Here is a 22,239-nt window from a genome sequence, read left to right as displayed (position 1 = left end):
GGAGTAGATGGAACCTTACCCTCAGCTTCAAGGTAGAGCCACCATAGCCCTGAACAGGTGGATTTATTTTTCCTATATAAGTCTGCTCCAAGACATTATTATGCACCTCTGGAGCAGGTGGGACTTGAACCCATGCCTCCCAGTCTAGGGGTAGTGACACTACCCCTGTGCCACAAGTGAGCCCTTCAATAAAGCATTTTCACTTGTTAATGTGATGGTTGAAATCTCAGCATTCAAAATAGCTCACTAAATGTTTAAAGCGACACCATTCTCATTGAAATTATTTATGCAGTGAGATTAGAAAATATGTCATTACCACTTGTTTATTTATCCAGCCCTTTAAGCAATATGTTTACTCCATATTACTCCATTAGCCCTTTAAGCAATATGTTTATTAAAAAATAGTGGAGAAACTCCAAAGTAATAAACCAATAGTAATTCAAATGTTTGAATGTCTGATTATTGGTCAGCACATGTACCAACAGAAATAAAAAGCCTCAAGATATTAAAAAAGTCAGAGTGCTTGTTATATTATTAATAAATGCATTATCTCCCTGATTGAAATTATAATTGCTGTCATCACATTCACTTAGGGTAATGCTAATCTTGAATGGTAGCATAAAATGGGTCATAGCAAATCAAAAAGCTTAGTTAAATCTCTTTGAATTTTCATTTGGGCTGTGTCACCTCTTTACACAAAATCGAAATTACCCCCCTTGACTTTACAAATATTTTAGTTTCACAATATACTTTGCTTGCAATACCGCAGAACAGCAGCTAGAAGTGGCATTGGTCCACTCAAGTCTTACCTGCCATCAAAATTACATGAATTACTGGGATAAAAGTGGAAGAGGACAGTGAATAAGTATGTGGACTATACTATCCACTGACTTTGACAATGAAATACGATGTGTAGGTACTGAAGGCATATGGTGAGATGATTTGAAAGTGACATCAGAAATGAACCTGCTCATGTCTTCCATAGTTATAAAAGTGCTTATGAATGTTGAACACTAGATCCTTGTTATGGGCTATCAAGTTAATTTAATGGATATCCTTTCTCCTAGCTGGCACTGCTAATGTAACTTTGTGATTTAGGGGAAGATGTCAAGTTATATTTCATCCTTTGTGACTTTTTTTTCTCCTCTGGAGGCTGTATAAGAAATAGTTGAAATGTGAAACCAACACCATTGCAATACTGCCATTTCTATTTTATGTCAAATTTAATGTTTTCTTCTGAGGTTATTTTCTCAATTTTTCCCAACATCTAATTTTGGCATCGATTGTACTTTTTAGACTGCTACGAATTCAGTTCAGAAATATTCCAAATACATAGAATTACTCCATAATAATTCACATTTCACACACGACCAGCACGTAGATCTATTGATCTGGCAATGCTGCCCCTCTCTACACTGCGTATGTGATTAAATAACCCCAGTGGAATTGGAACAAGTTTGTGGAGTGCTCTGATTAGCTGGAAACTGAAGAGGGAAAGCCTAGAGTATGCTGAATTTATGACTGCCTAGGAAAAGTGGAGAAAGGGATTAAGCAAAAATTGTGCAAATGTATCAAAACCTGTCATGGAATCATAAATGAATAGGATGGTTACAGCGCAAATGGAGGCGACCACCTGGTCTCTTTCCCCTACCCTTCCCCCATTGCCCTGAAGTTTTATGTTGCTTTAAGTAGTTTTCCAACTCTCTTTTGAAAGCTACTAATTAATCAGTCTCCATGTCCTTTCAAGCAGTGCATTCCAGATCATGACACCTTGCTGCATAAAGAAGACTTCTCCTAATTTTGCCTTTACTTCTTTCACCATTCACCCTAAATATATGTCCCTTGTCTCTCAACCCTTCTATAAATGGAACCAGCTTCTCTCTATTTGCAAGGCAGTTTTGATATTTTTTTAGATTAGAATTTTTTTTAGATTACATTACAGTGTGGAAACAGGCCCTTCGGCCCAACATGTCCACACCGACCTGCCAAAGCGCAACCCACCCATACCCCTACATTTACCCCTTACCTAACACTACGGGCAATTTAGCATGGCCAATTCACCTGACCTGCACATCTTTGGACTGTGGGAGGAAACCGGAGCACCCGGAGGAAACCCACACAGACATGGGGAGAATGTGCAAACTCCACACAGTCAGTCGCCTGAGGCGGGAATTGAACCCGGGTCTCAGGCGCTGTGAGGCAGCAGTGCTAACCACTGTGCCACTGTGCCACCCACATTTCAGTCATCTTCTAATGTAAGGCTCTCTGACCACCTGTTATTAGTCTGCCAGCATGCTCAGATCTACATATTACCATGATCCATGAAATGACCAATCTGTCATTTGCAACATCAAAGATTCATTGAGTCAGACATGGTGGCCCAGTGATTAGCACTCCTACCTCATAGCACCAGGGACCAGAGTTTGAATCCAGCCTCGGGCAACTGCCTGTGTGATGTCTGCACATTCTCTTCATGTCTGTGTGGGTTTCCTCTAGGTGCTCCAGTTTCCTCCCACAGAATAGATATGCAGGTTAGGTGAATTGGCCATGCTAAATTGCCTATAGTGTTCAGGGATGTGCAGGCTAGGTGCATTAGTCAGGGGTAAATGTAGAGTACTAGGGGAATGGGTCTGGGTGGGTTACACTTTGGAGGGTTAGTGTGAACTTGTTCAGCCAAATGGCCTGTTTCCACACTGTCGGGATTCTATGACTAACATTTATGTCGACAGCTTTGATGCAACTTTGAAGGTGATGACAGGGTTACATCTGAAAGGTGGTGAAAAACCCAGTATTGAGATACATTGTAATTGCAGCTTTCACATTAAGAAAAGCTCAAATTGAAATGAGACTCCATGGTGCAAAACTATATCATCTGCAACACCAAACATCTTACTGATTGACACAGCTTCATTATTTGTGTTTTGAAAGAGTTTTTGGCACTATATTGTATCTATAGATTCAGGCAACTGAATAATGAATTAAAGAGATATGCACAGATGTTCCTACCTAAAAGAGTCCATACACTTACCTTGATGTCACAGGAACTTGCAACTTTGAAAATACCCTTTTGAAGATATTGCTTCCTAAGATGCCCACTTGGGTTATCCATCAGCCAAGAAATGTTCCAACAACAGTTCGATTATATTGTTGAGAAGCTAACAGGGTGTCACTGTATCACAGATATCATTGTTCTCAGAAAAATTAAGTATGGGCCTGGTACAGGTTAGTTTTTCACCATCAGCTCTGTGAACAAATCTCTGCTTAGCTGCAACATTAAGATTGAAGATTTGGAGCCCACCAATCCTTAATGCACCATGAGGTTTTATGGTCCAAGGTGTGAGTGAACATCTCTTGGACCTTGTACAGGTTATGGGAAAATTAAAGGTGATTGCTTTGGCCATTAGGATAAGTATTATCCAGCTGTACTAGAAAGGTAGAAACAAAGATATAGAATTCAGGAGCAGGAGTAGTCCATTTGGCACTTCAAGCCTGCTCCATCATTTAATGTGATCTTAGCTAATCATCCAACTCAGTACCACATTCCCACTTTCTCCCCTTAACCTCTGATACATTTAGTCCTAAGAACAATGTTCACATATGTATTGAAAGTCTCACAGACTCACCAATCTATGAGTGAAGAAATTCCTCCTCATCTTAGCCCTAAATAATGAACATCTTATCCTTCGACTGTGATCCCTGGTTCAGGACTCCCTGGTTATTACATCTATCCTGTCTACTCCCATCTGAATTTTATAGGTTTTTATGAGGCGCTCTCTCATACTTTTAAATTTAGTATATAGAATCATAACCAGTACATCTGTCCCGCCATCCTGGGAATCAGTTTGGTAAACCTTCTTTGCACTCCCTCAGTAACCAGAACATCCTTCCTCAGATAAGGAGGCCACAACTGCACACAATACTCCAGGTGTGGTCTCACCAAAGCCTGGTACCATTGCAGCAAGAGATCCTTATATAAGCCCTTTTGCTATGAAGGCCGACATGCCATTTGTCTTCTTCACCGCGTTTCTCAATCTATCCCTATTCAGATAATAATCTGCCTCCCTGTTTTTCTCACCAAAGTGGATAAACTCATATTTATTCATATTATATTGCATCTGGCATGTATTTGCCCACTCAACTTGTCCAAATTGTACTGACGCTTCTCTGCATCCTGCTGTGAGAAACAAAGCTCACTGTTCAATAATTTCAGAGCGAGTCCAATTCTGAAGCAGTCTTTATTCATACATTCTTGCAAGCCCGGTTGACCATAAAGTAGGCACACTTCTGAATAATTTTATTGCACATTTATACAGTTTTCTATGAGCCCCTCTGTACCTCCCCTTTTGTGTCATGTGTGACAGTTGTATTGCTCTGTGTAGCTGCTAATCTAATCATCTTACCACATCTGTCTGTGGCCCGTTGTTAGCGTGCAACCCTCCCATGCTGTTGGCATCACACTGCTCTGTAAATCAACAAGAGAGCACCTCCTATAGTCTAGTAAGGCTATGGCGACACAACAACAAAAAATTTGGAAGATGACCATTAGCAACTGTTTCCAGGTCACATCCTTAAATTCCATGGGATGAAGTTTTATCAAGCCCTGGGGATTTATCTGCCTTTAATCTTCTTGTTTTCTCAATACCATTTCCCTCATGAAATAACTCCACAGAAGCTGGTATCCCATCACCAAGTCAGTCATTATTTACACATGAACAGTCCTTGACTATATTATTGCTTCATACAGAGTCAGGCACCAGTGCCAGTATTTCTGACACTCTCCTTTTTATCTGTCAGCCAGGGCCCCCTGATTGGACTAGCCCCAGTCAAGGAAACTCATATTTTATGAGGTCCAATGAGCTAACCTCATTATTACAATCACTCCACCTATTAATTTCTTTCAATTCCTCCTTCTAGTTTTTGGGTGTTTTCTATGCCTTACTTTGTGAAGATAGAATTAAAGTATGTATTTAATTGGTCTGATATCACTTTGATCCCTGTCATAACTTCCCCGTTTCTGACTGTAGAGGACCTATATTCAACATTACTAATTTTTTTTCACCTATCTACAGAACATTTTACTATCAATTTGTATATTCCCTGCAAGCTTACTTTTACACTCCGTGTTCCCCCTCTTAATCAGCCTTTTTATCTCCTTTTGCTGAAATCTAAACTGTTCCCAATCCTCAGCTCTGTTGTTTTTGGCCATGTTGTCTCTTCCATGGATTAATACTATCCCTAATTTCCCTTGTTAGCCATGGTCTGAATATGCTTGCCATTTTATTTTTGTGCCAGACTGGAATGAATAACTTATGCATTTCAACATGTGGTAGTTAAATGTTTGCCTGTCTACCATCATGCCTTTAACATAACTATTAACATAGCTAGCTCATACCTCTTACAAACGTAATTTCCTAAATTTAAATTCAGGACTCTAGTCTCAGAAAAATTTACTTTACTCTCCATCTTGATAAAAAGTTCTATCCTTATTGTACTCAGTCTTCTATAAGGACCCACGCACAACTACATTTTAAATTATTCCTTCCTTATTGTACAATACCCAGCCTTTTATTTATTTGGATCCTCAGTATATTGATTCATGAGAATATCCCATCTACACTCCAGGACTTCTCTTGAACTATATTGGTGCTATAATGAACTGTTTGTTTGTCCAGCTGTTAGTAGGATTGATTCCTGATGTTGCTTGCTATTACACTTCACAGTTTACTGCACTGTTTGATTTGCTTGACTGCAGAGAAATTTCTTCCAAAGTATCACTCTTTCAAATTATTACAGCATTTAATAGACTGATCCAAGCATCAAACTCTCAATGACTGGGATTAGTTGCATCAGGAGCTTGCTATACATGATCGAATTAGTTAACCTCAGAAAAATTAGCAAGGTCAAAGATTTCACATGGCCACCAGATGCACTCTACTTAATTCCTGATCATTCCTCAACTAACATAGAAAAATTATGATTTGTTTTCTTGCAAAGTTTACTGGTACTGGGGTAATGAGATATACCAGCTAGATTGCAGCAGACATAAATTCATCTATTGCTAAATACATACATATAAATATATACTGTATCCAAATGGATCAAATCATGATGGATTGTGTTTGAAAAAATAACTGGAACGGGAGGAAATTAGAACTGCAACTGAGAATACTGATAAGTAGTATTATAACAAAGCCCAGGCATGTCATCACTTACAGTCCTCAGATGCACAGAACACAGCTCAAATTCTTAAAATAACAAGCAGCACTCATTCCAAAATACAAGGCCACAAGCCTTCTACTTGACCAACAGAAATTTGGATATAAAGTCACTTTGGTGTAATATGTTTCTTTTGGTAACAACGTATGGATGAAATATGTCTTGAAAGCTAGTAGTGTATAAGAAATACAGTTACATTTGCCTTTAACATATTACAAAATTTGGTTTCTTAAGTAACCTACTGCATCCAGCTGAATGTTTATATCACCTTTGTGGACAGGAAAATCTATACTAGTTTGTCTTGTATATACCTGTGATAGAGCAAAGAATAATACAGACCACAAATACTACTTTCTAAAGAACCAAAATAGCTTTTATCTGAACAATTTAAATGGGAAAAAAGAATTGAAGTTAAGTCCATTCAGTTTATTGTCCGTTGCTAAACTGAAATCATCTTGACTATTGCAATCGCTTCAACTTTAATGTTTTTCAGCTTCAGGTTAAACCAATTTGATTTGAGCAAGTTAGTATACAAAGTAAAATTAAATGGAGACATTTCGACAATGTTTGGCCATCTCTTTCTTCCTAAAAAGTAGTTAGGCAGCAGTTGAAATTCAATGGTTTTGGTAAATGTTGACCTCTTGGACATTGAAAACCCACCTGATGGTTTTTTAATGGGCTTCTAAGTAGAAATCATGTAAATCATTACTGATGAAGGGCTCTTGCCCAAAATGTCGATTCTCCTGCTCCTCAGATGCTGCCTGACCTGCTGTGCTTGTCCAGCACCACACTCTCGACTCTGATCTCCAGCATCAGCAGTCCTTACTTTACGCTTGCAAATGGAAAGACAGCGTGCTGATCTATGTTTTTTGCAACTTGGAGTACTTTTGGGTGGCACAGTGGCTCAGTGGTTAGTCCTACTGCCTCACAGCTCCACGGACCCAGGTTTGATTCTAGCCTCGGGCGACAGGCTGTGTAGAGTTTGTACATTCTCCCCGTGTCTGCGTGGCTGTCCTCCAGGTGCTCCAGTTTCCTCCCACAGTCCAAAGATGTGCAGGTTAGGTGAATTGGCAATGCTAAATCACCCATAGTTTTCAGGGATGTGTAGGTTAGGTGCATTAGTTGGGGGTAAATGTACAGCAGTAGTGTAGGGGAATGGGTCTGGGTGGGTTACTCTTCAGAGGGTCGGTGTGGACCTGTTGGGCTGAAGGCCTGTTTCCAGGCTGTAGGGATTCAATTCTATTCTACACTTCATTGATTTACACCACATAATTATACCACCTAAACTGTGGTGGTTAGTAATGAAAAAGATAAACAAACATTTTGGTTTACTTTCTGTGGGACCAGGATGTGTGTAAGTTCCCTTTGATTTTTAATACCTATTTATTTATTCTTTAATGGGATATCGGTGTCACTGGCAAGGCCAACATTTGTTGCACTTTCATTACTGCTCTTGAACTGAATGGCTTACCAGACCATTTCAGAGGGTGGCTTAAGAGTCAATGATATTGTCAGTCATATGGTGGCCAAGCCAGGCAAAGACATTAGACTTCTTTTGTCAAAGGCATTGAGGAACTAGCTGGGTTTTTGAAACGATGCATGATGGTTTTATGATCACTAATGCCCAGACTATCTTACAACTCCTGATTTGAGGCACTGAAGTTAAATTCCATTAGCTGCTGTAGTGGGATTTAAATCCATGACCCAAGACATTATCCTGGATGGCTGGATTACCAGCTCAGTGATGTTAGCACTACTCCACCATAAATCCTAATGTGAGATTAGAATTTATAATTGGCTGTTTTATGGTCTTGTATAAATACTACTTTTTATAGATGTCCAATAAACTTCATGATGCATACGATCTCCATATTTTGAAAGAAATAAACTGAAATTCCTTATAACAGTTTTTCTTCATTTGAATATTGTCAAGAGACAGAGTTTACAAGTCAAGCTCTTTATTAGTGTCAAGTTAAGTAACAAAGATGGAAATATTAAAATTCACCTAAAATGATAATTTACCTGTGTTGGAAGTATAATAGTTCATGGTTTATATTGTTTTAAGGTCTGTATTCTGTAAACTTGCAATTACCCCAAGAAAATTTGAAGCTTTCTACAGATGGAGAGACATTTTCATGGGGTATATTTTCAGAAGTTTTTAGAAGGGAGTGAAAAATTTCTGTTGGACTGAAATTTGGTCTTGGACTGAAATACTAAATCCTGAGAAATCATTGCAGGTTTCGTGATTGCTTTAACAAGTAATAACCTTCTGGTCCAGTCAATAGAACAGCCTGCAGATATTACAGAACACAAGATAGACCTTAAAGGAAGTTGGATTTCATGTTTCTAAATTAGGCTTACTTTTTTTGATAAATGCTGATTTTAGGTTTCAAGTTCGCTTTCTGTAGGGAATATCTGTGAAGAAATTTTCAGTGTTTAAGAGTATATACCTGTGTACTCCTGCGTTTACTGCTATAGCTATCATTTCCTGACACTACTTAAAAAATAGATTATGTTCAAATCGCATTAATCAAATGATCAAGATCTTTTCTGTTCTTGCTATGGAACACAGACAGATATTAGATTAAATGTTTAGTGCTGGTTTCTGGAAATTGTATTTTTTTACCATAGGCATAGTCACAAAGACAAACAAGAGTCTTTTCAGTGTCGAAGTGGATTTCCTTCAGCAGACATCTCTTGAAAATCTGAGCACCACTGATTCAGATGGCTGCACAGAGGCCTTTCCCAAAACACTTTGAAATTATTCTCTGATGCCCTGAGAGAGCAAAACTGAGAGGCAACTGAAACACCAAACAACACCTAGGATCACCGTGGATTTACATTGGACTTCCTTTCCAATTAATTGAATGATTTTTTAAAATGTCAGAAGTAACGCAATGATTTTAGAAACTCGTTGCTTTTAAATATTGTCTGCATCAAGCAAAATGCAAAATAGATTACATCACACATTGACAAACTCATGATACCAAGTAATGGTTGATGCAAAAACGCCATCAGTCAGATCTCAAACAAAGACCTGTGGCTTTATACTGTTTTAGAGCTATTTGTCACTGGTAGATTTTCATGCTGATGGAACAAGTATAATGGTACTTATCCAAATGATAACATACACCTATCAAGGTAAATGAAGAGAAGTATAGCAACACCTCTCAGTGTGGCAGAATTGCAGGTACTCCAATCAATGATCTCATTGAATGACAGTGCAGAGTCAATGGGCTGAATGGCCTGCTGATGCTGCCTCTTATAGTCTTATTCTATACTGTGGTTACAGTTTTCACCTTTCACCAGTGTTAATGGGATATTTTTAGTTTTCAGTTTCATATACACACACCTCAGCCAGAAACAAACCTGATATTATTTAAATGCAGCAAAACTTCAATATGCTTTGGTACAAAGGGATATGGGTGTCCTTGTGCAGCAGTTCCAGAAAGGACAAATAGAATTTTGACATTTATTGCTAAAGCAATGGTGTATAAAAGCAGGGAAGTGTTCTTGTAATTGTAAATTACATTGGTGAGACCACATCTGGGGTACAACATTCAGTTTTGGACTCCTGACTTGAAGAACAATGTAATTGCATTGGAGATAGCTCAAAGAAGGTTGTCTAGGTTAATTCCACAAATAAAAGGCTTGACTTATGAAGAGAGATTCAGCAGTTTAGGGTTATACTTGTGAGTGTTTAGAAATATGAGATGTGATCTGACTGAGGAATAAAATTCAATAAAGAGGTTTGACAAAGTAAACGCAGAGGGGATGTTTCCCCTTGCAGGGAAACTTCGAATAAGAGGTCATAGTTTTAGGTAAGGGAGTGACAGATTTAAAACAGAGGAAGCAGAATTATTTCTTTCAAAAGGTCATGAATCTATAGAATTCACGACCCCAGAGTGCAGTGGATTCCAGGTCACTGAATAAAGTCAAGGAGAAGATAGATTTTTAATTGATAATGAGTTAAATGGTTATGTAGGGTAGGCAAGAAAGTGGAGTTGAGGCCAAGATGAGATCAGCCATGACCTTATTAAATGGTGGTGCAGGATTAAGAGCCTGAATTGCCTCCTCCTGCTTCCACTTCGTATGTTCTTATGTTCTAACTCCTGAGTTTCAATCCCACTGAATGCTGTCCAGCCCAGGTACTTGACCAGTTCCAGTGAACGATTGCTGGGGTGAATTAGCCTGAGGTTTGTTTAATTAGATGTCGCATTTCCTTGTGCCATTTGCTTTTGTGTTTTCTTGATGGGGTGCTAGGAGCAGAGTTTTCTTTAAATTGTGACACAGGCACACCTCCAAGATATCTGGAGGTGTTTGTGGAAAAGTCAGGGTGATTAGGGTATCCCTATTTCCCAGCAGTGCCAGGAGGATTTTCAAACAATTTGTGTTTATGACAATTTGCACAGAAAATGATATTCAACATCATTCACTCTAATTTTGACCTCACAGTGGTGCCCACATCCCATGACAGAATCAAAGAAAAACTGCAACTAAACTAAAATGGGCAAGATTTTGCTTTCTGTAACTTTTGTGAAAAAAAAATTTCAGACTTCTGATAAAGGTGCCTTACAACGCCAGGAACCCAAGTTCAATTCCATCACCAGACAACTGTCTGTGTGAAGTTTGCACATTCTCCCTGTGTCTGTGTGGGTTCCCTCTAACTGCTCCGGGTTCCTTCCACTGTCTAAATATGTGCAGGTTAGGTGAATTGGCCATGCTAAGTTGCCCATAGTGTTCCTGAATGTGTAGGTTGGGTACATTAGTCAAGGGAAATGTAAAGTAGTAGGGTAGGGGAATGTCTGGGCAGGATACTCTGTGGAGGGTCAGTGTGGACTTGTTGGGCCAAATGGCCTGTTTCCACATTATAGGGATTCTATGATTCTATGATCATCAAGACTGAAATACAGGCTGGCATTTTATGAATGAGAAGATAGGCCTCAAGGATGGGACCTGTTAAGGGTCCCAAGCCCCTTAGGCAGACAATGGGATGACATTCATAATCTTTCTGGTGGTAGCCTCTTAATTATGCTCCTCCTGCATGATCTAACATCCAATTAAAGACAGTGATTTGGTTGTGCCCACACTGCTAGCCAACCAGAGGCTTCAACTCTGTAGCCTTGGCGGTGGTCACAACTGAAATTGCATGAGAACATTTTGATGTGCTTTTGTGGGGATTGTAGAAACATGCTTTCTCTCTAAGAACAGGCAAGAATACACGGACAATTGGAGTGCTAAACCCTCCTGCAGTGATGTAGATGCTATGAGGGTGTGAATGAGTGTTTCAGTAGCAGACAAGCTGTGACAGCGTGTGAAGTTTGTCAGTGTTATGTGGGAGGAAATAAGTGATGACTTGAACATTAGGTCAGGCAAAGGAACTACCACAACACATTGGTGTCTTGAGGATAGAATATTAGATATAGCTACTGTTTTATTACATTGCAAAAACCTATGAACAGTTGAAGGAGCTATAAGAAAACTAGCAGCTGATTCAGAGACAGCTGAATACTAACTATTACATTCAGAATCATGAGCAGTAATTGATGATAGTTTTAAAATATAAGTCGTGTTGACACATAACATTAGACGCCTAATCTCATCAATCAAAAAGTTATAACAAAGGTCAAGACAGACTTACAGACTGGAAAGAACCCTGTCAAAGCAACAAGCACAGCAGTATATGTGGAAGTGAACAGGGGAAGGTGGTTTCACATTAGCTGGCAAAACTCGCTGCCCTTCCCCCTTCCTTTTTGTTTTTTTCCTACCACATTTGCCTGATGAATACTTCTAAGTTGATTGGTCAGTATAGTTTAGCTTCTGCATCTATCTCTTCTTGGATGCTGTCAATGTTGTTTTATGACAGTTCAAAATAAAGTGAAATACAACCATGATATCACAGCATATAAGCTCCAGGGGAAGAAAAATCATTGCGAGAGTGGAATTCAAATGATCATTTAATTGAAAGTTTGGCCATAATAAAGCTAAGATACAGCAAAACAAAAAGCCATGGTTTCTGAAACACATGCTTTTAAGTAAAAGGAACAAAATTCTAAAGTTGTTTCTTAAGGGTTAACCCTCCAAAGAACATCCCACATAAACCCAACCCCCCTCCCTATAACCTGCACTTCCCATACCTAATCCATCTAACTTGCACCTTCCATTAGATTTCTCTTTTCATCATTGATTGTTCCTTTCCTCATGTGTACATGAAATCTATTACCATTTTCTTCACATACTTTCTCAATATTTATTTGTGAAGTGTAATAGGAGACAAAGAACCATCATGCCTTTGAACAGTTTGCGTATTCCATATCTATTTTAGCAGCTTCTTATAATGAAACCGATTCAGCACTGTTCTACTCAGAATGTATTGTCTGTTTCTGACATATTTGCTGAATAGATTGAAAAGGTCTCAATGCCAAACTCAGCAGGGTGCAATGTTTTCCATTGAGACTTGCTGACATTTGTCAATTCATCAACAATGATGAGGTTTTTCAGTCAAGAACACTCTCATTTGCAATCTTACAAGAAGGCTACAATTTTTCTGCTGTGAACATTTATTTGGAACCATATTGCTTTCTCTATCGGTCAATGAACTTGGTTACAGACAGCAGGTCTGCCTGGCCTTTACCGATAGTGGCAAATGATAATCCACAGGCTGGAGGAGTTGTTATTTGATTAGGTTTATGTTTCAACAATTAAATTATAGTTTGGTTATGTGGAATGATCAAGCAAATAAGGTATTGGTGCTTTACGCTGTTTAACTGTTGTCAGTAAGACCCTGGCATCACACCATGTGATGCTTTTTTGTTGTTGCGTTTTTTTGTTTGCAAGTGAGTTTTCCCATATGGCCTCAGATCAAAAGTAAGACTATAGGTTTACGTTTTTACAGTGCTGGAGGACCAGTCCCACTGTTATATTTTATTCCTTCACAACAGGAGAAGTGTGAGGACATGTCTGTTAAAGGAAATTCTGTGAAAACATGTTTACATTTTGAGAGATGATTAATACTTATGTTTTTTTCAAACATGAATTGTGTGATATTAAACCACTTTAGGTTTCAAGATGCTTGAAATTGACTTAGGTTTTTTAAATTAAAGTGCCCTAAAGACAAGTAATCACATTGTTTTTGAAATAGTCTCAGATTCAAACTGAATGTGAAATTTTGTCATTTTATGATCACTGTCACCCAGCAGTTCCCTTACTGTGATGATAATTGTTCATCCTGTCTTATTGCATACTCCCAGGTCTAGAATAGCTTGTTCACTGGCTGATGCTGGAATCTATGGCTCTAAAGAATTATCAGCAAAGCACTCAATTAATTCAATTTTCAGGTTATCACCGTCAATTTGACTCACCCAGTCAACATACAGATTAAAACTACATGATTATCCTTCCAGTATCCTAACTATTGTTAAGGAACCTGTCAAATACTCCTGCAAGGGATAGCTTATCTATCGTATTTTTTAATCTTCATCCAAACTGATTCTGCATCTGTGATCTTTTGAGATAAGATAATTTCCAACTACTGAATTAATGACATAATTAATTAACAGAAAGGCTGGGGGTGTAGAATCAAGAGACAAAATGGTCATGCAGAAGGTCAAGGATGGATTTTCCTCCCAGAGGACAATTGAGGCCTGTATGTGGCTAATTCATGAACACTTATGAAAGTCTCTTCCTGCCGTTATTGGTATTCTGCCAGTGATAAGGAGGCCTTCCGCCAAATGGGAAGATAACAAAAGAACTTAATAGCTAGCCTGTGGGTTCTTGACAAAGGAGGGGACCCTCTTGATGAGCAGTTTGACCACCCCCAGTGATAAGGCCACTTCTGCAGAAATGAATACCCCTGCATCATACTTGCTTTTCAATGCTTCTGCCTGTTGGGCTTGTTTTGGTAAACCAAACACCACTTATCTCAGTCCTACTCCAGTATTCATGATGCAGCTCCACTCTCAGGGCAGTCCCAACAATAACCACTGTTTCAGATGACATAACAGTAACAGAGAAGCTGCCAGTCTTCCAACTGGCTAACAGACACTGAAGATAGAGTCTCAACACTGGGAATGCAATGAAATATAAACCATATCAGGATTACTGTGAAACAAACTGGGTGTAGTGCATGGTAGGGACAAGGTCACTGTAAAACAGACGTGGTTGGGTGCAAGTTAGTGCTTGTGTCACAATCACTGTAAAACATTTTGGAAGGGGGAAGGGCTTTTGCCCAAAACATCGATTTTCCTGCTCCTCGGATGCTGCCTGACCAGCTGTGCTTTTCCATTCCTGGCTGCACAGCAATCAGGGCTACCATGAAGCAGAGTAGGGGAGTGTATAAAACATTATTATGAAGAAACAGAGAGGTACATGCAGGCAGTCAGGATGTCTGTGAAACAAACTGGGATCACTAGTGGGAGAGAGACAAAAATAAAGTCATTCTGTGACATCACAATAAGGCCTTGAGTTGATGATTCTTCAACAAAGACTCATCCCTCGACATGCCTGACAAAACTGTTAGAATGTTTTGAGGAGTCAACAAGCAAGTTAGACAAAGGAGAACCAGTGGACACGATCTATTGGAATTAGAAGGCCTTCGACAAGGTGCTGCACAGGAGGCTGCTCAATAAGGTAAGAGCCTGTGGTGTTGGGGGCAAGGCATTGGTACAGTTAAAAGATTGGTTGAGTGGCAGAAGACAGCGATTGAGGATAAGGAGTCTGTTTCAGAATGGCAGCCAGTGACTAGTGGCGTTCCGCAAGGGTCAGTGTTGGGGCCACATTTATTCACATTTTCATTAATGATTTGGATGGAGGAACAAGGTTTGCAGAAGACTCAAAGATAGATGTAGAGAAAGATCCTTTTGAGGAGGCAGGGAGGCTGCAGAAGGATGTGGACAGGCTAGGAGAATGGGCAAAGAAGTGGCAGTTGGAATATCACATGGAAAAGCATAAGGTTATGCACTTTGGTAGGAATAATAATGGTGTAAACTATTTTCGCACTGGGGAAAGGCTTTGGAAATCTGAACAAACGGTCTTAGGGGTCCTAGTCAGGATTCTCTTAAAGTTAGCATACAGATTCACTTGTCAGTTAAGAAGGTATATGCAGTCTGAGAATTCATGTCGAAAGGCCTATAATACAAGAGCAGAGATGTACTGCTGTGGGTGTATAAGGCTGGTCTGACCATATTTGGAATATTGTGAGCAGTTTTGGATCCCGAATCTAAGTAATGATATGCTGGCCTTGGAAGGATCCATAGGAGGTTCACAAGAATGATCCCACGAACGAAGATGCTGTCATATGAGGAGTGGTTAAGGATTCTGGATCTGTACTCGAAGTTCAGAAGGATGAAGGAGAATCTCATTGAAAGTTACAGAATACTGAATAGAGTGGATGTGGAGAAGATGTTTTCACTAGTAAGAGAGACAAGGATCTGAGATCACAGCCTTTAGACCCTTTAGAACTGAGATGAGGAGGAATTTCTTCAACCAGATGTTGATGAATCTGTGGAACCCATTGCTGCAGATGTCTATGGAGGCCCTCATTGAGTGTATTTAATACAGAAATAGATAGTTTCTTGATTAGTAAGGGGATCAAGGGTTGGGGGAGAAGGTAGGAGAATGGGGGTTGAGAAACAGATCATCCATGATTGAATGGAAAAACAGACTTGATGGACTGAATGGCCTAGTTCTGTTCGTACATCATCCAGTCTTATGTTCTTATGAATGCCTTTAGCTATACAGAATCCTCGGCTTTACAAATGCAGGCATAGGTTACAAAACCAAGGAAGTTTTACACATACCATTTGGCTTCAACTGAATTATTGTGTTCAATTTTTGATATCACAGCTTAGGAAAGATATGAAAAAGATGGTGCAGAAAAAATTTAAAAGCATGTTCTTGAAGATGAGGAATTTAAGGTACTTCAATAGATCGGAGGATCTGCAGCTGTTCTCTTTAAAGAAAATCAATGTCACAAGTGGTCTCAGCAAAGTAGATAAAGAAAACTTGTCCTTACTGATGGAAAGGTTGAGAACCAAAGGGCACAAGCTTAAGGTAATTTAAAGAATAATAAATCATGGAAAAATCTTTTTTGGGCAGTGAATGGTTGGGATCTAGAAAGCACGAGCTGAGAATGTGGTGGATGTAGATGTGAAGATGACTTTCAAAGGGAAATTAAATATGCATTTAAAGAGAAAACAAAGTACAGTTCTTCAGAGAAAGGACTGGGCAATTTCCTTTTCCAACATGCTGGCATAGAGTTGACGAATCCATTGGCTTCTTTTTTGTGGTTTAGCCTCTGTAAGAAAATGCAAAGTTAATTTTTGGCTATTCACATAGCTGCTCATGCATTATCTTTAGGACAATGGCAGCATGAATGAGCGGTTTGATGAGTGACAGGAAACAGATAGTAGTGGTGATTGATTTATTATTAGAATGGAAGACGATATACAGTGAAATTGCCCAGGACGTGTATTCCGATCAGTTTTTTGTGATCTCCATTATAATGAGCTGAAAATGTGTTGCTGGAAAAGCTCAGCAGGTCAGGCAGCATCCAAGGAGCAGGAGAATCGACATTTCGGGCATGAGCCCTTCTTCAGGAATGGATTCCTGAAGAAGGGCTCATGCCCGAAATGTCGATTCTCCTGCTCTTTGGATGCTGCCTGACCTGCTGCGCTTTTCCAGCAACACATTTTCAGCTCTGATCTCTAGCATCTGCAGTCCTCACTTTCTCCTCTCTATTATAATGACCAAGATTGGGTGCAGCAAAATCTCAAACCTTGTGAAAAGATATGCATCTTGAAAGAGTTGTGACGCAAGAGTTCAAAAGGACATTAAAACAGGCCAATGGATTAGACAAATACATTGTTGATGAAAGTTAATACTATGATGTATGAAATGATCAATCTCAATTGGAAAAAATGAGGCTAGACAATACAAAATAAAAAAAAGTAGTCATTCTAAAGAAGATGAAGGAGCAGAGAGACCTGGGAATATCTGAGTACAAATTATTGAAGGTGGTAAAGCAGATTGAGAAATTGGTTAGTAAAATATATGGGACATTGAGATTCATATATTGAGGCATTGAGTTTAAAAACAAGGAAATATCAATGAATATCTATGAAATATTTGTCAGCCTCCACTGGATTACTTGTTCAATTCTGGGCATCACAATTTCAGATGTGAAGTCTTTGGAAAGGGCACAGAAAAGATTTAGGGGAATGGTTCCAAGTAATTTCAAATCCATTTTTACAGAAAATGTGTCTCAAAATTCATGTTCTGCTTAGTATCTGATCTCTTTGGTTCTCAGTGCTTGAAGTTGGTGTTTTGTGCACCTCATCGCCTGTTTAATCTTGTGTCCCTTATAAACATTAGTTTATTTCATAGAATCCCTACAGTGTGGAAACAGACCATTAGGCCCAACCAACCATCAGAAAAGTAACCCACCTGAACCCATTCCCCTACCCTTATACTCTACATATACCTCTGCCTAATGCACCTAACCTTCACATCCCTGAACACTATAGGAAATCTAGCATAGCCGATTCACTGAGCCTGCACATCTTTGGATTGTCGGAGGAAGCTGGAGCACCTGGAAGAAACCCACGCAGATAAGGGGAGAATGTGCAAACTCCACACAGACAGTCACCTGAGGTGGGAATCGTATCTGGGTCCCTGGTGCTGTGAGGCAGCAGCGCTAACCACTGAGCCACCATGCCACCCCCTGGAACAGAAAGTGCACACATTATTGTTGGATTAAGTTTTCCAGCAGTCTGGTTGTCCTCAACAGAGTTGTCCTGATATGATTACGGTGTTTTACTACTTTGTGCTGGGTTGCAAATTAATTCCTGCAATTATTGCTAACACATTGGGTCACTGTGATGGCTCCTGATCAGCATTTGCAACTTGTGGTGGCTATTTGTAAAGATACAGCATCACTCTCTGAGTTACCTGCTTTGTCCACTTTGAAATTACTGTGAATCATTTGGAATTGCTATCAGAATTTGATCACAACTATTTCTTAATTCCTTAACTTACCAAGACTGAACAATTATTCACCATCAAATTTGGACCTAGGTATCAAAAGCAGTAGATATTGAGATTGTGAGGAATTTCTATCTACTCTTGGAGATTTTCCCATATCTTTGTTGTGTTTCTGGCTCCTCAGGCCTTTAAGAAGTATTAGCACATGCCATGCAAAAAGGTTTGGGTCAGTTACCAGTTAGAAGAAGATATTATTTGGTGCTGATGAATGAAACAATGTGCCCATATATGAAGAGGTCATTACTTATCTTACATAGGTTGTGGGGAAGAATGGACTGATGGGCCTGTTAAGTATTGTATGATTTTATGCCTAAAAATATTTCCACTGAATTGATAGAATAACATAATTGGTAGAACAATTTATATTCAGCCTATTCAGTCTCTCTCTACAGCTCAAGCCCTCTGACCCTGGCAACATCTGTGTAAATCTTTTCTGAACCCTTTCAAGTTTCGTAACATCTTTCCTATAGTAGGGAGAGCAGAATTGAATGCAATATTTCAGAAGTGGCCTAACCAAGGTCCTATACAGCCACAACATGACCTCCCAAATCATATGGTCAATGCACTGACCAATAAAAGCAAGCAACTCCACCTTCAAGGAACAATGAATCTGCACCCCAAGATCTCTTGATAAACACACACTGAAATAATGAAATATTACCAATAGTCACCCAAAAAGGTTTGTTTTACTATTGATAAAGGCAACGTGTTTCACCAGCAGAAATGTTGAGTATTGGTAAGTAGTGTCTTTGAGGTGAACAAAAAGAAAATGGGGTCAAAGTTGACTAGTTCTTTAATGTTATGTGCAGTGTGGAGAACAGCACACCCATTTGTTTCTACCAGTCTGCTAGCTTCTTATTTATTTGAAATCCAATTGAGAGGATTCTGTACTATGTAGTCTTCATTCATTCTGACTGGGTGGTGAGCATCCTAACCAGTAACAGCTGTAAGAAGGATGAGTAAGCTTTTCATTTATTTTATTTTCACTGGGACCAGGAAGAGCAGGCATTCTCTTCGAGAAGCTCTGTCATTCAGTAAGTTCAAGACAGAGATTGATAGTTTTATAGTTACTGATGACATGAAGGGATATGGGAATAGTGTGGGAATAAGACATTGTGGTTGATCATAGAATCTCTACGGTGTGGAAACAGGCCATTAGACCCAACAAGTCCACTCCGACGCTCCGATGAGTATCCCACCCAGACCCATTCCCCAACACTATTACTTTACATTTCCCCTAACTAATGCACCTAGTCTACACATCCCTGAACACTATGGGCAATTTCACATGAGCAATTCATCTTTGTACATGTACATCTTTGAACTGTGGGAGAAAATTGGAGCACCTGACAGAAACCCACGCAGTCATGGGGAGAATGTACAAACTCCTCACAGTCGCCCAAGGCTGGAATCGAACGCGGGTCTCTGGCGCTGTGAGGCAGCAGTGCTAACCACTGAGCCACATGGATCAACCATGAGGTAGAAAGGTGGAACGACTTCAAAGAGCTGAACGGCCCACTCCTGCTTCTATATTCTCTTCCTGGCTTCGCTTACAAAAAAAACTACTTCACTGCTCATCCAAAACAGGCCTAAAGAAATGATAGCCCTTTTGTGGGCACTGATTGCCAAATCTTTGAAAATGCAAACTCTGGGAGCACAAACCAGGAAATTCTACATTGTTTCCATGTCAGGACCAGCAGAAAATACTTGGCTATTTTTAATAATTAAGTTTGAAAAGAAAAAAATACTGCAGATGCTGAAAACCTGGGTATAAAAACAGAAAATGTTGGCAGGAACTCAACAGGTCATGCAACACTTTTATTGAGAGTGAGTCCAGCTAATGTGTCAGATTTCTTTTATCAGGACTGAGAAAAGTTAGAAATATTTTAGGTTTTAAGCAAGAGCAAAAGAAAAATCTTTGATTGGGTGGAAGACAGGAGAAAGGGAATGAGAGAAAATTAATTCCTTGAGGGCCAAAGAGAATGGAGACAGCATAAGAAAAGAAACAAAAGGTGACCCTAGGACAGTTGTGCTGTTAATTCAAAAAGAATAGAATCAAAGGAAAAAAATAAAACTCTGGACAGGATTTATGGTCTGAAATTGTTGAACACTGTGTTGAATATAGGAATCTGTAAAGCGCCACCTTGAAAGATGAGGTGCTGCTCCTGAAGCTTGTGTGAACCTCACTGGAATAGTGTGAGCATAAGGGAAAGAATTAAAATGTCAGGCCAAACCAGTTCAGGATCATCATACAGATGGAATGAAGTTTTTTGCAAAATGGTCACCTACTGTGCTTTCCTCAGTGTAGAGAAGATAAGAATGAATAGTGAATATACAGTAGATTGAATTGAATTTAATTGAATTTCTGGTTTATGTGTGAGGTATATTTGGGGCCTTGGATGTAGGAAGATAAACGGTATTAAGGTAGTGAAGGGCACATTCATCAAATCTCTACAGTGTGGAAGCACACCATTTAGCCCATCAAGTCACACTGACCCTCCAAAGAGCATCCCACCCAGAATCACCCCCTCTGATCCATTCCTGTAATGCTGCATTTCCCATGGCTAATCCATCTAGCCTGCACATCCTTGGACACAATGGGCAATTTAGCATGGCCAATACATTTAACCTGCACATCTCAGGGCTGTATGAGGAAACCCACATAGTCACGTGGAGAGTGAGCAAACTCCACACAGACAGTCACCCAAGGCTGGAATCGAACCCAGGTCCCTATTGCAGTGAGGCAGCAGTACTAACCACTGGTCCACCATGGCATGCATTTGTACATCTCCTGCACTTTGTGTGATAAGGTGCTGTAAGAAATGGATGGAATGCTTGGGGTAACTGAAGAGTGGACCATAAGATTGCAGAGGGAATTGTCACTTAGGAATGTTGAAACAGTTGGAGTGGAGAAGACATATTTGTTGATGATATCCTGCTGAAGATGGCAGAAGTGTGGAAAATGATCCATCAAAAACAAATGTTGGTGAGGTGAAAGGTGAGCACAAAGTGAATCCTATCATATTTCGAGCAGGGAATGGAAAAGGTGAGAACAGAAATGCAGGAAATATAATTGAAGACCCTGCCAACATCTGTAGGGTAAGAGTGATCTTCCTGCTTGAAGTAACGAGAAGACATCTTGGAAGAAATGTGCTGGGAGGTTGCATCATCAGAACAGATGAGTTGGAGATGGAGGAACTGAGAGAGTGGATTGGAGTCCTTCTGAGAAAGAATGTTTAATTGAGGCAACTTTGGGGATAAATGGGCTTACAATGAACATTAGCTGGCATCTTATCTCCAGAAATAGAGATAAAGAAGTTGAAGAAAGGAAGGAATAAGTTAGAGATAGACAGTATGAAACTGAGACATGGGTAACGCTTGAAAGCAAAGTTGATAAAGATTTCTAATTCAAGGTCATGGCATGACATGACACTGATAAAGTCGACAATATGTTTGGAAAACATTGTGGGGTGGGGTGGGGTGGGGGGGGGGGTGTTGAAGAGTCCAGAACGAGAGAGAATAGGTTTAAGATGTGAGCGTAAAGATTTAAAAGGGACCAGAGGGTCAACTTTTTTCACACTGAGATTGGTGCGTGTATGGAATGTTCGGTCAGGGGAAATGGTGGAGGCTGGTACAATTATGCCATTTGGCATCAGGATTGGTATATTAATAGGAAGGGTGGAGAAGAATATGTGCCAAGTGTTGGAAAATGGGACTAGATTAGTGTAGGATAATTGGTCAGCATGGACGAGTTTAACCAAACGGTTTGTTTTCGTGCTGTACATCTGTATGCATCTGCCCTGGGATGAGCTTCAACATTCAAAGTGAATGGGACAGTATCACAGAGCGCAGGGTCTGGGGGCTATTCAGCCCATTGGGGCTGTACTCTCTCCCTCTGGAGATGGCGCCAGTCAGTCCCAACTCACCTCCCATTTGCCTGTGGCCCTCCAAAGTCTTCCTTAAAAACGTTAAATTCCAAATTTG

Source organism: Chiloscyllium plagiosum, chromosome 2 (genome assembly GCF_004010195.1).
Source record: "Chiloscyllium plagiosum isolate BGI_BamShark_2017 chromosome 2, ASM401019v2, whole genome shotgun sequence".
In the NCBI taxonomy this organism is placed as follows: Eukaryota; Metazoa; Chordata; class Chondrichthyes; order Orectolobiformes; family Hemiscylliidae; genus Chiloscyllium; species Chiloscyllium plagiosum.
This window is presented reverse-complemented; position numbering follows the sequence as displayed.